We start from the raw sequence: 6000 nt of genomic DNA on the forward strand, positions 1-6000 counted from the left end.
TCAGTGCTATGGAAGGCAGGGGTGTAGGTTGTAGCCGTGTTGATCTAAGGACGTGGTTCTTTGGGTGAATCTGATATCTTTTATTAGACCAACTTAAATAGTTGGAAAACAATTATTAAACAAGCTTTCGGGTTCAAAAACCCTTTGTCAGGCTAAGAAAGTTTCAGCAGTTGGTGTGTGCTCTTCCTGGATGGAATGAAAAGTAAAGAAGCCAGCAGCTGGGCTGGTATGCATACAAGACAGGTAGTCAGTGAAAATGTAGATTGAGGAGTCAATGGATGAGAGACAGGTGGCAGGGGGGGCGGGGGGGGGGAGAGAGAGAAGGGGGATGAAAGTGGAGAGATACCTGGGGAGTCAGATGTCAGGCAGGTTATAATGTGTCATTTACTTTTCATTCCATCCAGGAAGAGCACACACCAACTGCTGAAACTTCCTTAGCCTGACGAAAGATTTTTGAACCCAAAAGCTTGCTTAATAATTGTTTTTCAACTATTTAAGTTGGTCTAATAAAAGATATCAGATTCACCCAAAGAACCTTGTCTGCCTAAGGAGAATGTCTTGTGTCTTTCAAATGGTTTTCATTTTCCTCTTACAGAATAAAATCTATGTGTTTACCAAAGTGACTCAACATCTTTTCATCATTTTTTATATGAATATGTAACTTTCTCTGTTTTTTTGCCTTGACAAATGCCAGGTCTTACAAATTGATACTGAAAATGATGTTAATTATAACCTACAAAACTGAAAAAAAAATACACGCAAAATCTTAATGTTGGTATTTCCCAATGTTTGAGACTGTTACCATGTAACCTTAACATTCTTTCATCAAAGTCCTCTATAGTGAATTATCTTTAACTAGGAAGGATGAGAGTCAATACACCATCATCACTCCAGTCTGCAAAATGGGTTGGCTATTGTGGCAGCTGGGACAGTTTATGGAAAATGACTTGTCATCTTCTGAATTCTAATTGGGTTCTGTGCATGTTGCATTTCAGTCTCCATGTTAAATGTATCCCTGGTGATGGTTTTGAATATTTGTTTGCAATAGGGTCTTGACACTTAGAGAAGTGCATCTGATGAAGTGAACTTCAGCCCACAAAAGTTTTTGATATATATGTGTGTGTGTGTGTATGTTATATCTATCTATCTATCTATCTTCTACTTTGATTAGTCTATAATGTGCAAATCTACCCTGCCTTCTACCTAGAGAAGTGACTGGAGAACTGGGGAAGAGCAGGCAAAGACCATCATCACCAAATGGCTCTATCCCAGTGATACAATGGGGTTGCTAAGAAAAGGGGCACTAACCTTGAATGAATTTGTTCTTGGGCTTGGTAGCAGAGTGAGGGATAATATGTTGTTAGAACATGAAAATTCCTCAGCAGTAGCTCAGGAACGGATGCTGTCCTGAAAGAGAAAAACTTGCTAACCAAAAACACTAGAAGAAAGCATATGGCCAGACTTAGCCAGCTGGCCTAAAGGGTTCAGATCAAGGTTAGGTGTTTGGAGTCCTTATATGGGGATGAATCAGTTTTGATAGCACTTTTACCAGAATCCAGGATAAAATTTCTGTTCATAACTTGAGAATCTCTCCAACACACACCTATACCACAAAAGACCGTAGCCTGATAGGCAGGGCACTCAGTATATAGGTGATATGGATTTTAGGCCTTGTTCTCTCTTATTCAGACCAGGGCCTTGAACCTCCAGTGACATCTATCATGCAAGTGCCCTAATCAGTAGGCTATAGCACCAGTGTAGCAAAGTGGGGAAGCATCTGGGACACCAGCCCCCTGCACTGACCATGCTGCAAAAATAGCAGCTGCTGCACTGCTAGCCTGGACACTACCAATGCCAGCAGCCCAGCTCCTGGAACTACCCCATGCATCACTGCTGCCCAGGGCACTGAAGTGTCTGGGCTATAGGGCTAAGTCAATCCCTCTTTTGCCCTTTGACTATTCAGTTATTTATATAAAGTAGAGGAGCTCCAGCAGCTGAAATTTAGAAACTGACTATCTCCCTTTCTCCTAAGCCTTGCTTCCCACCTTACATGGAGAAACAGCAGTTGATTGCAGGGACAGCACCTCATGCACTAATCCTTATGGTATTCAAGGCTCCAGAGATGACTTCTCTGACAACGAGAATTTAGGACCTTTCAGTTAGGAGACTGATAAGGCAGCTTATGAGCAAAGAAGCTCCTGGCCTCCTGCCATTGTTCCAGGCTGCTTTCCTCCTCCTGTCCCTGCTCCTTCCTGCCCCAGTATTCACACTCCCACATGAAATCGAGACATGCATACACACACAAACTACAGATTTCATTTGGATAATAACAATTTATTTATCAAAAACACTGAAATAAATAATAAACAGTGAACCAAACTGGAGCTGCTTCAGCTACTGGGAAATGGGAAAAGGACTGACATTACTCATTAAGATACAGGATTCTGCATCTGAATAAACAAGTGCCATCTAGTCCATCAGCTTGCTGGAATCCAGCAGGGTCTTCTTTCCTGGCCTTGTCTGAACGCAAAAAATAGTAGTTAGGGATGGACTGCAAAAGGTTCCCTTGCAGTTACTTAAAGTACTGACAGCAGGTAATACAAAGAGGCTCTCATAGGCAATGTATCAAGTCACTAGGAGGTGACTTGCCCAGGCCAAGGCCTGGTACTCTTCCTCTCTGGCTTTGATTTCCTGCTGTGCCCTGCTGGCTGCATCCAATACATGAGTGCTTTGGTAGACAAATGCTGGTACCCCAACCCTTGTGGGGACCCTGGCCAAGAGAAGACTTGGACTTCACAATACTGTCTTGATGGTGAATCCAAAGAAAAGTGAGAAATTATCTAGTGAAGGTTACAAGACAGCTTCTCTAAGACAGTGTTCTCCCTCCTCCTCCCTTTGCAGTGCCTGGGTGGTACAAAGAGCAGAATCTGATCAAAGCTGACGAGTGAATTTCCCTAGCAGTGTAGAGGAGTTTTTCAGTTGGCACAGGGATGGCAAAGAGCTGGCTCCCATACAACCACAACTCTCAGAGCATAGGGAATGCATGAATTGGGGCAGAGTGCACCTGCGCTCTGTAAATCCAAGGTAGTGCATGGACTTCAGCCAGGTGTAGGCCACGGCCAGATGTCAGAATTAATAGCAAGTACTAAACTCTAACTTATGTCAAGACAAGGTCATGGCAGTTTGGGAAAAAAAGACTTGCATCTGGCTTCTGCTGACTCCCTCTTTCTCCAGGGGTAAATAGTTTTCAGCACAGGAGAGATTCTGACCCTATAGCATTTAATAATTATAAGCCAAAGCATTCATATGGCAATCTCATCCACAGATCTCAAAGCACAAGCAAAGGTGAATAAATCTCTGTTATCTCAAGTTAGCTGTTGAAAAGGCATTGCACCATAAGCACCATTGGAATGCAACATTGCACCATATGCTGGTGGCAGAACAGGGAGCAAATCAGGTTTATCTGCTGACTCCTTGTCCATGCACAGTACCACACTGCTCATCTTGACCATACACAGGCTCTAGCTCTTCACTTCACTGAAAACATATCCTGTCTGCTGCCATTGGCCAATTTTTGTTATCTGATTTGAGTCTAGCTAAGATCTTCTAGAAGAAGATCAGATAACTCTCTGGGCGCATCCAGACGAGCACACATGTGCCTCTTTCCCTGTCTCAAACCCCTTTGGCAAGAGGCACATGCGGGAACAAAAAAAGGTTCCCCATGCTGCAAGTTTGCAGCACGGGGAGAAAATTAGACCCCGGGATATCCAGGGGTTTAAAAAAACCACTCTGCAGAAGGCTGTGCCAGAGAGTGAGTCCTCCAAAAGAGATGCTCTGGTATCAGCATCTCTTTTGTTCTCCTGCTCCCTCTGGCCCCTGGCGCTGTCCAAGGTAGGTAGGGGGGGTTCATGGGTGTGGGTGGGTGGGTGAGGGGTGGCAGTGGGGTGTGGTGGGGGGGTGGGGAGTGGCAGGGGGGATGTCCCTAGGGCTGCAGGGGTATGGACCTGGTCCAGCCCCATGTTGCTCGCTAGTCCGGCTTTGCACCAGAGCGGGTCTCTGGGCTCCAGGAGGCATGCACAGGACCTGTGCCTCCCAAAGCCGCGTGACCTGCTCTGGTGCAAAGATGGACCAGTGAGCCACATGGGGCTGGCCCAGGTCCCACTGTGCATCACCCCCCCCTCCACCGCAGGCACAGCAGGGCAGAGGCAGGATCCAGCATGATGCATCCTGCCAGCCCTAGGGCCCCTCTGCCACCCAGCCAGGCTAGGCCCTTGGTGGCAGGACCAGGTGTGCCATGCAGGGACTGCGTGCCAGGCCCAGCCAGGTCCTGCTGCCCTTGGGGCCCCTCTGTTGCCCCGGATCCTGCCACCAAGGGACCAGCCCAGCCGGGCAGCAGAGGGGCCCCAGGGCCAGCAGGACACGGCTGGGCCTGACATGCGGTCCTCACATGCCATGCTGGGTCCTGCCACCATGGCTCAGAGTAGCCCATTCCCACTGCTGCTGCTAAAGGTAATTATGGGCCCTGGGCAGAGGGGGGCTGGGGCCCTCCAGGGTGCCTGGGACCCTGGGCGGGGGGGCTGGGGCCCTCCAGGGGGAGCTAGGACCCTGGGCAGGTGAGCTGTGGCCCTCCAGGGGGAGCTGGGAACCTGGGAAGGGAGACTGGGGGGCTGTAGCCCTCCAGGGTGCCTGGGACCCTGGGTGGGAGGGCGGGAGGGCTGGGGCCCTGTGGGAGATAGGGGCTGTGGCCCTCCAAGGGGAGCTGGTGCCCTGTGGGGGGGCATTCCATGTGCTGTGTGGGGGGGGCTGCACCCTGTGGGGGCAGGGGACCCACCCCTCCTGAGCAGCCTCCCCACAAGGTCCCCCACACCCACAGTCCCCCCAGCAATTGCCCTACACCTACCCACGCACCAACCCACATCCCTCCATGCACACCTACCCACTTTTCCCCACACCCCTTCCCACCCCCTTCCTACAAACACCACATCCCCCCCATCACACACCCATCATGCGCAAAGAAAACGAAAAGTACACATCAACACATATAGGTATTTAGAATTTATTTTATCATGATGATAGAGACACTGGTAGGCTTCCACATTGCTTTAACATTGTAAATATACCAATAAAGCTTTGCCCAACTGATTGCTCTCTCTCTCTCTCTCTCTCTCTCTCTCTCTCCATATATACATATATGTATGTGTGTGTGTGCATGTATAGAGTGGTCTTTTGTTTTAATTGTGGAAAAACATGGATTTGGGGGTATTTTTAAAAATGGATTTGGGATGCTGCTGCAGCAGTCCAGCTGACACAAGGGGTAGCGCCCCCAGGTACCAAGTGGCTGGGCCCCAGAAGCTCCTGAGAGCAAGTAGCCCTGAGCTGCTTGCCAGGGCATCTTTTTGTATGGATGGGGCCAGGACAGGGCAGCTTTTTATAGTGCTGGGGACAGCACAGGTGCTGGTGCCGGGCTCTAGCTCTCCCTGGCTGCAGATCCAGGAAGAGCTAGTCAGGGTTATTTTGCCCCAAGTGGCACAATTTGCTTCACAACAATGTGCATGTCCGAGCATGTGCGCTGAGGCAAAAAGCCCCGGCTCAAATTTGCACTGCTTCTATTTGACCTGCTGCAAGCACACATGTGCCAAACAGCCCAGGTGTTATTTAAACAAATACTAAAATGACTGCACAGTAACTGTTGTTACTGTGCAGTCCCAGTGCCACACAGGTTATTTCCAACGCTACTATACAGTAGCAATGAGTTTGTGCCTGTTGGCACCACGTCACCATAGCAAAGGCCTATGATGACAAAGCTTGTGACTACGGCAACATAGCACCTCATATAGACATGCCCTTTGTCATCTGCTTCTGGCACACTCGGTAGAGAAAACAGCTATACCTTATGTAAAGATGGCCATGTAATGGTAAGCAGAGGACAGTTCAGATAACTTATGCTTATTAGGTACTTATTGCTGCAACATAGCCCATAGATCTGTTCTGGTCCATGGT

The sequence above is a fragment of the Alligator mississippiensis genome, chromosome 2 (genome assembly GCF_030867095.1).
Source record: "Alligator mississippiensis isolate rAllMis1 chromosome 2, rAllMis1, whole genome shotgun sequence".
NCBI lineage: Eukaryota > Metazoa > Chordata > Crocodylia > Alligatoridae > Alligator > Alligator mississippiensis.